Source organism: Hetaerina americana, unplaced genomic scaffold, assembly GCF_022747635.1.
Source record: "Hetaerina americana unplaced genomic scaffold, ioHetAmer1.1.p SCAF_39, whole genome shotgun sequence".
NCBI lineage: Eukaryota > Metazoa > Arthropoda > Insecta > Odonata > Calopterygidae > Hetaerina > Hetaerina americana.
Window position 1 is genome coordinate 2,499,891 of NW_027286974.1, and position 11,842 is coordinate 2,511,732.

The following is an 11,842-nucleotide window of genomic DNA, read 5'->3' on the forward strand; positions in this document are numbered from 1 at the left end:
TCATTCTTTTCGGAGGTCTGGATCAAATGATTCACTATTGCCTCGCTGAAGATGTAAACGTGAAAGAATGGCCATGAATCGAAATATATAATTACTCTCCTAGGAATAGAATAATATAAACACATTCTGAGATGCACTGCTTTGCTATTCTTTGAATTATTTCATGAGGATAGCTTTTTTTCGGTGGCCCTGTAGTGAGCTTCAAGGACCCGTTCTGAATCATTCTTAAAATTCCGCCACGGGAGCGAGCATAGAGCTTGCTCGCTTGTGTGCAAATATTTTGTTTCTCTCTCTAAATTTGGCAGAGCGCTACTTTTTAAATGTGAAATTTGTGATGTAGTTTATTGAGATACCGGTGGCTGGATTCAAGCCGTCACTCATCATTGATTTATTCAAATATAACCTTATTTTACTTTAATGACCCACGGATATGATTTTTAAAAAGTACTTAAACAACAATTTTCAAGACCATTAATGAATATTTCCAGACCAATTCATGGTATAAAAGTTATATCATCCTCCATTCGGTTATTTTTCCCTTTAAATACAACCTGAGTGGTGAAATAGGTAAAAGAATTAAATTATCACACCTTTGTCTGAGATTAAACAAATTACTTTAAGACCTACAGTTGTACAGCAGAAGTAATGTAATATGAACGTGCCTACGGTCGCGAAGCTCCATCGAAAGTAAAATAGCCGAGACCAAATATTTTGGGGGTTAGTTCTAACACCACGCCTTTCATGGGAGCGGGTATCAGGACAATATGGTCGGAGCCGCTTTCAAGAAACTCGGCTTCAATAAACGGATGATGGGGGAGAAATGTAATGAGAAAGTTAAAGAGAGGTGTTATTTTGATCTAATTAGACCTCATTTGTAATATTCCGCGAGTATTTGGGATCCCTGAGAGAAAATTTGAGATAAAGAATAACATAAAGTTTTGAGAAAATCTGCCAGATTCGTCGTAAATATTGTTATAATAAGAAGACATAAGTCTGATGGGTCTCTAAGGGGAATTTAGGCTTGGGGACACTTGAGAAACGAAGAGAACAAGCGAAACTTAAAAGCTTTTCGAAAGGTTCAGAACAAATGAGTTTAATGATGACATTAAAGGAATTATTTTAATGGCCTCACACTACTTGGGTAGATCGCACCACAAATGTAATAAAACAAGGGAGATAGATTCCAGTACAGAAGGATACAAATACTCATTCTTTCCCAAAACAATCAGAAATCATAATAGCAATATGAAACCAAAGTCACTTTGGAAATATTAAAAATATTGAATTTACAAGTCGGAACAAAATTAAACAATGTAAAGACATCAGGTACATTTGTAGGTGCGTTTCTATGTTAGTTTATAGTTCGAGTGTTTGCATGTGGGTTGTAAAGGGTTTTTGCATAAAGGCATTCCATGTTTCCAAGATTTTCCTATACATTTCAGTATTTCCCACGGAATGCAATCCACCCCCACGGCCTTATTTAATTTCATCTCCCTTCATGCCCTTTCTATCTCATTGTCTAGTATGCCTGGACCTAAGCTATCTTCCTCTACGTCATTTTCCTTTTCAATGTCTAACTTTGTTGGTCTGAGTTCTTTACTACACAGTTCTTCTATATACTCCTTTCATCTCTCTTGGATCTTTCCTGCGTCAACTATTACCTTACCCGCCTTATCTCTAACTGTTAGCATAGCTCTTTCTTACTTAGCATAGTCTTTCTTACTTCACGATAACGATTTAACTTTGCTGTACAGAGCACCGATTTCATCCTTCCTCTGCAGACTTTCCATATCCTCGCACTGCGTCTTCCACCATGCTTCTTTTGCTTTATTTCTTTTCCGCCTAAATTTATTGTTTAATTCTTTGTACTTCCTTCCGGCTAGTTCTGTGTTTAGAATTTCCCATTTTCTTCTCTCATCCATCTTTGTAATCATCTCATCCGTGATCAAAGGCTTCCTTTTCCCATTAACTGTTACTATAGTTTCATTAGTGGCTTTAGACAACCCTTTCCTGATACATTCCCATTTTTCTTTGATAGTACTTAGTTCTTTACCGTCCTCCATGATTTTCTCTACCGCCTGTTTGTATTCCTTCCTTTTCAACCCATTTAATGCTTCTACATTCCATTTTCTAACTTCCCGCCCCTGCCTTATCTTTTTGAAACGTACGCTACATTTCATAACAACTAAATTGTGGTCTGAGTCTGCATCCGCTCCCGGGAAGCTGTACGAATTTATCACACTGTTCCTAAACCTGTGCCTAACCAGAATATAATCTAGCTGATACCTCTCTGAGTAACCTGGCATTTTCCATGTATACCTAAATGTCTTTTGTGGTGTCTAAACCAAGTGTTGGTGATGACCAACCCCTGTCTCCTGCAGAACTCAACCGTTTTCTCCCCGCGGTCATTCCTCGTGCCTAAACCGTAATAGTCCCCCACCTCATCGCCATCTCTTCCTTCGCCTACCGTCGCATTCCAATCCCCTTCACTATCAAATGTTTACCTGCCGGAACACACATGATCATGTCCTCCAACTGATCGTATATCCTATTGACCTCTTCTTCCTTATGGTTGCTCGGTTGCATGTATACCTGAATAATAACCAAGTTCGTCGGTTCTGCTTTTATCTCCACTAGTAGTATTCTATCCGTTACCTGCTCTATGTTGACTACGCTTCTTCCTACCTCTTCATTTAATACTATGGCAACCCCTCGTTGGCTCTCGTCCCCGCCGCTGTATATTATTCTATACTTATCACTCCAATAATCTCCGCTATCCTTCCATCTCACCTCGCATAGACCTAAAATATCTATATTTCCCCTTTCCATCTCTCGCTTAACATTCTCCAATTTCCCCGTCCTCATCACTGTCCTAACATTCCACGTTCCTATTCTAACTAATTTGGTCTTCTTCTCTTGCGTCTTCTGTCCTGCTGCTGCTGGTTTTCCCTTGCAAGGGTTTCGTGGGATGACGACCGAGGAAGCCTTGCCTCCCCCGCTGCCGGGCACGACACACGGCCGATTGGGCCGAGCCCCGTGGTTGCCAGGACTCAAAATATCTCTATGGTCCATCATATTTTTCTAGGGAATGATAATTGAGGTGGTTTCCCATTGCCTTCCTCAATAGTGTTTTTAACGTGACACCATCACTTACTGGCCGCCCCACTGGGGTCAGACGCCATTGCAGCCGCCTCACTGAGGAATAGACGCTGCGTGGACTACCTTTCGTCTGGCTCCTAACCTTCGACCTATCTGGCATGGGTGACCCTACCAGGAGCAATTTTTATTTTTAACCCGCCAGTACAGCTCTAGGGGTCATCGGAACGCACAAGCTCTTCCACCAGGTCAAGGTTGTAGTCCGGGGAGGGATATATATATATATATATATATATATATATATATATATATATATATTCACACTATGAAATGTGTTGTAAGTTGAGTGCAATCTACAATAAGTAGTATTTAGATTTGATTTATCTCTCGTGGAGTAGTAACGGATTTTAGATCTTAATTGGTCAGTTTCTAAGATTAACTTTCAAATGAATAAGAGCCTTAAAGATATATAAACTAAATACAGTCGAGATTCCATACCTGATTGGAAAAAAGGCTTGGAGGATCAACGTGGTGGTATATTATTAGCAAGGGAGAGTCAATAGCTCTCTTTTTAAGTATAGAGATTTGTATAACATGTCCAGGGGGATGACCACATAATAACTCAACACTAATCATTCAAATGAAATGAGAAAGAAGGCATGGGAAAGTGTTGAATGACACTCATTTGAAATGAGAGAGTTGAGATTTCCTAACATATATTTGACAGCTTTACTCAGTTTATCATATGTCTGACTGATGTAGAGTCTACCACTTAAGTTTTGTATCAATTTATATATTGTATATTCATTTATTTATTCATTTTATATATTTTTTGTATTTTAGCATTTTCAACATCAATTATTTTAGATTCAAGACTGCAAACCATATGTTTCGTTAATGACAAAGAACCCTTTCTGAACATCTCTCTCAGCTTTACTTAAGCAAACCATGTCAACGACCATGGGAGGGAAACATTTATATATATATATATATATATATATATATATATATATGTGTGTGTGTGTGTATGGGTCACGGTAGTCCAGTGGGTAGAGCGTTGGACTGCTGACTGGAGGGTCCTGTGTTCGATTCCTGGGCAAGGCACTCTGGGCACCTGCAGCTCCACCCAAGCTAAAGTGATTTTTCGGGTACCAGGTCTTCCTGGGAAACCAAAACTGGCACAGGGAAAGGAACTGCCCCCCCCCCTTAATATCCTGCTAATGTGTGAATTTTCACACGCCGTACTGGGTCATCACGCCGTAGTACTGGGTGATCTCTACCATCACCTACTAAACCGACCTTCGGGTTGATTACTGTGTTTATGGTTTATATATATACATATACACACACACATATATATATATATATATATATATATATATATATATATATATATATATATATATATATATATATATATATATATATATATATATATATATACACATTCAAACACGAAATCCCACCAAACGGCGAATAAATACTCATATATACAGAAACAGATATTAGGAAAAGGGATAGGAACACATATAAAGGACGAACACAACAGAGGTGGGGAAGGCGGAATCGAACGGATCACAAGAGTAAAAATATTTCCTTGACTGGGACTCGAAACCTCGGATCCTTCCACTTGCCATTGGGGGGATGCTCTTAACCACTTGAGCTATCCAGGAAACGTAATCCTTCTTAATTTGTACCCAAAGTAATGTTAATGTGTCTTGGTCTTATTCATTGGAATGTCTTCTTCTCCTTCTTATAATATATCCCTTCTTGTTATTACATTCCTAATCAATCCATTCATACAACAACACAGCATACAAGTTGGCATATTGATATATTATTAATGTAGTGCATTAAATTCCAATTATTTGTTGAAGGAAATATCATTGAAAAGTACGAGGGGCTTCCATCTTTTCCCTGAATTGAAGAAGTGGCTTTCAAACCAAGGAGGAGCTTCAGAGGCAACGTCAACACTCGTTTCAATTCGTCGATGGTAACATTTTACGAAGAGGGCAAGCTTGTGAAGCTTGTCAACAGGATATAAATAGCTTCAAACGTCAAGGTGAATGTGTCGATAGGTGTATATAACATTGAATAATGAAATCCATATTAATTATTCACTTGTCTTTTCTTTGCTGTTGTGAAACAACCGCCCCGGTACGCTACCTCGCTTATCCATGTGCCGATGGACGAATCATGGTTGACTGAATTGAGGGGGGGCAATGTTGAGTGAGTAATGCATTCAAATGTACGTGTAGAGACTCATTTTTCATTCGAAATCATTGAAAATAGTTTGTTCAGCGATGGATATGACAATTTCAAAACCCTTTCACATTTGCATTTCAAAGGGTTGGATAATTATAGTTTATAACAAGAATGCAGAACTATATGATCAAGTGAAAATTGATGGTGGGACGCATTTTGTTTAAAAAAAGCCTCAACATACAATCAAATGGTTTTATTTAAATACTGATGTGTTGGGCAAAATTGGGACATATGCATATATATATATATATATATATATGGTATATATATATATATATATATATATATATATATATATATATATATATATATATATATATATGGTATATATATATATATATGGTATATATATATATATATGGTATATATATATATATGGTATATATATATATATATATATATATATATATATATATATATATATATGGTATATATATATATGGTATATATATATATATATATATATATATATATATATATATATATATATATATATATATATATATATATCTGCAGTTTCTCAAACCGTCTTCAAAATGCAAAAGAAAGCTATTAGAATGATAACCAGGAAACCTCACAATACTCCATCAAAGGACTTTTTTCCATTAATTAAATTTGCAGCCACTCCCATGCATCTATATTATGTTTTTAATTCTGTATATATATACATAAAAAATAGCATTGGCAACTAATCCCTTAACTCTGCCTATCATCATCATTATTGCAAATTGAGGAAGGAATGACATCCGTTGTGGGAATATAAGAACCAAAGCAAGGAGACCCAATGAAATGGACATCAGATTACATTATAACATACTACCCAAAAGTATGCATAAAAGGATACTAAAGGGAACTGCTGCATTATTTTTTTTAAGGTAATCAACCGGCTAAGGTAGGTTTTCGGATGGACATAATTACGAATTAATTAATTTGTGACCCCCAGCAAAACAAAACATCCTACTCTACATCCAAGTCTCTCTTCATCTCTGAGTACTTCCTTCCTCCCACTCTATTCCCAATCCAAGACATTCCTATCCCCTGTTCCTTCCCTTTCCTCGTTTGCCTTTAACATTCTCCCCTCAATTACAGTCTTCAACATCATCCCACAATTGCCAATCAATTCCCCCCTTCATCCACTTTTCCGGCCTCCATAGTAATATCTCCCAACAAACCCCTCTCTCTTCGCCTCACACCATACCAAGTACTTCTTCATTTGTTTTCCTTCTTCTCTGTCCATTTCACCTTCTCCATTCTTCATCCCATACACGCTTACATAGCTACAATAGCATCCAGTCTACGTCTATCCTCCTGCTTCAATGACCACGTTTCCATAGCCACCCATAAATACTACGCTCCATATCAAAGTTTTCTTATGAGTCTTTTCTTAATATCCTTACAATCAACGTCCCTCTCATCTTAACTCCCTCCTCCTTGTGTGAAAGCCTCTTTGCCTAATAGCACAATTCTTCTCCTTACGTCCCTACTACTTTGATACCTTGTTGGTCCAATACACTTCCAGAGATACAAATTAAACTGTTCTACCTGCTCTAGTTTAATTGCCCCCCTTTTTTAATGTTTAGCTTAGCCTTTTTCTTTCTAGAAAATCACATAACCTTTGTTTTATTAATATTGATTCTCATCCCATATATCTATTGCACTGAATTTCCAATTAACTCAGCAATGCCTGCAACCCTCTATTGGCAGAGTGGAAAACTGAAGGTTGGTCATCCAATCAAACCTAACTGATTTTAAATGAATTCCCTGCCCACCTTCATTCCTACCTCCAGTTCTTCCCATAATGCTTCTTTCATCATTTCCTCTGCATACAGGTTGAACAGCAACAGTGATAATGGGATACACCCCATGCCTTACACCTCTTCCTAACCCTGCACAACCGGACTCCCCGTTCCCCACTCGCACCTGATAGCAGTCTGAGACATGTACAGGTTGCGAAGATTAGCCTCCTTTCCCTATTCCAAACTATTTGAATCAGAACTCAACTGCTTTCTCCCCGCGGTCATTCCTCGTGCCTAAACCGTAATAGTCCCCCACCTCATCACCATCTCTTCCTTCGCCTACCGTCGCATTGCAATCCCCCATCACTATCAAATGTTTCCCTGCAGGAACACACGCGATCATGTCCTCCAACTGATCGTATATCTTATCGACCTCTTCTTCCTTATGGTTGCTCGGTGGCATGTATACCTGAATAATAACCAAGTTCGTCGGTTCTGCTTTTATCTCCACTAGTAGTATTCTATCCGTTACCTGCTCTATGTTGACTATACTTCTTCCTACCTCTTCATTTAATACTATGGCAACCCCTCGTTGGCTCTCGTCCCCACCGCTGTATATTATTCTATAACTATCACTCCAGTAATCCCCGCTATCTTTCCATCTCACCTCGCATAGACCTAAAATATCTATATTTCCCCTTTCCATCTCTCGCTTAACATTCTCCAATTTCCCTGTCCTCATCATTGTCCTAACATTCCATGTTCCTATTCTAACTAATTTGGTCTTCTTCTCCTGCGTCTTCTGTCCTGCTGCTGCTGGTTTTCCCTTGCAAGGGTTTCGTGGGATGACGACCGCGGAAGCCTTGCCTCCCCCGCTGCCGGGCACGACACACGGCCGATTGGGCCGGGCCCCGTGGTTGCCAGTACTCAAAATATCTCTATTGTCCATCATATTTTTCTAGGGAATGATAATTGAGGTGGTTTCCCGTTGCCTTCCTCAATAGTGTTTTTAACGTGACACCATCACTTACTGGCCGCCCCTCTGGGGTCAGACGCCATTGCAGCCGCCTCACTGAGGAACAGACGCTGCGTGGACTACCTTTCGTCTGGCTCCTAACCTTCGACCTATCAGGCATTGGTGACCCTACCAGGAGCAATTATTATCACTCCCGCCAGCACAGCTCTAGGGGTCATCGGAACGCACAAGCCCTTCCACCAGGTCAAGGTTGTAGTCCGGGGAGGGTGCTGCATTATGTAAGCATAAATTACAAAGATATCTACAGCGTAATATGTTCTACTTGGTTGACGAATATCTCAACAATATTCCCGACCATTTTTTTACATACTTTTAGTTTTATATCAATGGTCATGGTCTGATTCATGTCGGTGATCAATGGGTTTTCCTGAATTTGATATTTCATCTGCATGTTTGAGCCAATGTTGATAGGTTTGATTGCCAAACATCACAATGTAACTATGAGCATCATTTTTGCTTTTATTTATATTTTATTTGAACCTGTGTTTTTGAACCTGTATTTTGTTGTGCCTTGTATCATGCCCAAACAACCACCATACCTGGTATTTTTGTATATTGTGACCTCTGGGCAAAAAAAAGTAATAACAATAACAATTTTATATATAATATGATAAATTAAGTATTCACTTACACCTGAATACTCAAATAAATGAAATGGAAGAAATAGAAGAATGAAATAGGGGAAGTCTAAGCAAAGGATGAGGTTTGTGGGAAAAACTAGGGAGAGCGTGATGGCATTGCTCACCTAATAAATAGAAACATTTGCAAGAATAAACACTCAGGAAGAGAAGGGGGGGTTATGAGAAAAACATGCGAAAAACCCTATAATTAATTAAAGGAATGATACATGTCCATTCTAACAATCATTTTCACATAGTGTACATATTATTAAATTACCAAAATTGAAATGGAGAAATTAATTACTTTGGAAACACATAACATTAACTGAACATAATTATGCAAAATTCTTCTGCTTGAGTTGACGAAATTAGAAGCAGGGATCAGTATAGCAAATGAGTGGAATGAGGGAGGGTATACTCCTTATTAAGTTTCGTACTTGAGGAAAATGAACTTGTTAAGTACTCTATTTAAATGTTGTTGTTGTTGAAGAGTTTCTTAAATGTCCATCCTTGGAGAGAGTTCCACATACGGCATGCTGTACCATGAAAAGATTTGCCATAGATTTCCGTGCGATGCCGTGGGACGAGAAGTTTATCATTACCCCCTGTTGTGGATTGAGCTGATGGGGAGGATTGGTTTGCATAATTAATCAGGTTATGTGGTTTTTATTCTGTGAAGAATTGAAGAAATATGTAAATGCCTGTGGCCTTCCAAGCTTCTAATCAGGTTATTCTTGGAATAGATTCGGAAATATGATCAGTATTTGATAAGATCACAATTGAACCTCACAGAGGTATTTCCGGTTCACCTCAAAGGTCTTGGTATATATATATATATACCACATCATGGCAATCAAAAGAAAGAGATTGAGTAGCAGAAATAATTTTTTAACTTCGATAACCGAGAGATTGTTGATATGCAAATGTAATTACTATCAACAAGTCAGTAAAATGAGGTTTGAGCTAAAACGAACGGAAGACCCCACAGAAATACGTCTCCAGAAAGAATTAATTTCAATAAATTGCAAAAAATGACAGTTTTCTTACAATTTGACAAATAACCTACACCCTTGATTAAACTCTTTATGAAAAAGACCGTTAAATATCGCTGATAGAGTTGTCAGATTCAAACATCTCTAGAAATGGTCCTTATCTCTCTTAAGAACTCAATGAAAACTCTTTTTCAACTGAGATATTTGCATATACACTAGATTGTGATATCCTAAAATGTATGTATCATTTAACTTATCCGAACTTTATTATCATATAGCATACTTCTCAAAGGGTGTTTTAAGCCCATAGTCTTAAAAGACTCAAATAAGACAAGACAAAGAGTCAAAAGTAAGCTGATCTAAACTTTCAGACACTCCTCTGCAGGTCAAATGATTAATGAACTGTGTAATAATGCCAATAGCAGGTCTTTATATGTTTAATCTAACCTTATTTCATAAGAATTACAGGAATATGGGGCAAAGAAAGCCTAATAAATGCATCCATCCTAAGAAACCTAAGGTCATCATTGCTAAACATGTACTAAAACTGCCGTACACACTGAGGCAATATCATTTAATTTGCATGGCAATGGACCATAGTACAAAGGATCACATTTTTGTAACCGTCTCTTCCTCCAGATTTGAATGGACCTCCTTCAAATACTTTCATTATTGTAATCTTAAAGGCGTACATAAAAAACCTTTGATTATTTTGTTGATGAATTTTCTGCCTCATGCAAAGAAAAGAGTATTTTTCCAGGCATAGAAGGGTTGGGTCTACGCTTGAGTTCGATTCCCAAATGGCCAATACGACTCTCTAAGCTCCACTTTAATAACTACATGTAATTTTATTATTCAGATAGAATGTGCACCAGAGGATGTCTTCCTCAAAGGGAAACCATAACCGGCACATACGGGTACTATTATGGCATTACTGGCATTAAATACTGTAATTAACAAGTACCCATTTTTATTATAATGCGTGAATTTCACACAATGCCATTAATAGGGCTGGTATTATTACTTGGTTGCCTCTTTCTTATCATCACACAAACCAGAACATCATTAAAGGGTTGATTACCCCTGTGTTTATGGTTTACATAAATATATATACATATATATTTACATATATATATACATACCATATATATATATATACACGAGGGTCATCCGGAAAGTAGTACCCGTTCGTGCCGCATGAAGTGCTGACGACGCGAGTAGCCGCTGGACGAGGTCAGATAGCTTCAGTGGCTTGTCTGCCTTCTCTGAGCCAAGTTGCGTGACGCTAGCATTGCCTGTGTTGTTTCTGTGATTGTTTACAATGCTTAAAAAAATTGAGAACGCCGCCAGTTGTGAAGTGAGGGCAGTGATTAAATTCCTCAATGCAAGAAACGTTCGCCCATGTGATATTCATCGCCAATTAAAGGAGGTGTATGGAGACAATGTAATGGACGAGTCGTCTGTTCGGCGGTGGTGTCGCAACTTCAACATGGGGAGGGGGAACACACACGACGATGAGCGTTCGGGGAGACCGTCTGTCATTACAGACCAACTGGTGAGCTCAGTTGACGAATTCGTGAGGAACGATCGGCGCGTCACAATTGATGACATCTGTGAGCATTTTCCCAATGTTTCTCGAACAATTGTTCATGAAATTGTTAAACACCATCTGCATTATGCAAAAATTTGTGCAAGATGGGTCCCTCGCGTATCTCAATGAGCTGGCGGCGAAGGACTATGCAGCAGGAATACAGAAACTTGTCACACGTTATGACAAATGCCTTAATTTGCTTGGAGATTATGTTGAGAAGTAGTTTAAAGTATCCTCTTTCAAATAAAATTTTTTATGTTTGTTAATATTTACTTTTGTCTTTTTATTTCACGAACGGGTACTACTTACCGGATGACCCTCGTATATATATATATGGTAGTCCAGTGGGTAGAGCGCTGGACTGCTGACTAGAGGGTTCCGGGTTCAATTCCCGGGCAAGGCACTCTGGGCACCTGCAGCTCCACCCAAGCTAAAGTGATTTTTAACAGGGTACCAGGTCTTCCTGGGAAACCATAACCGGCCCAGCGTATTAAGGAACTGGCGCC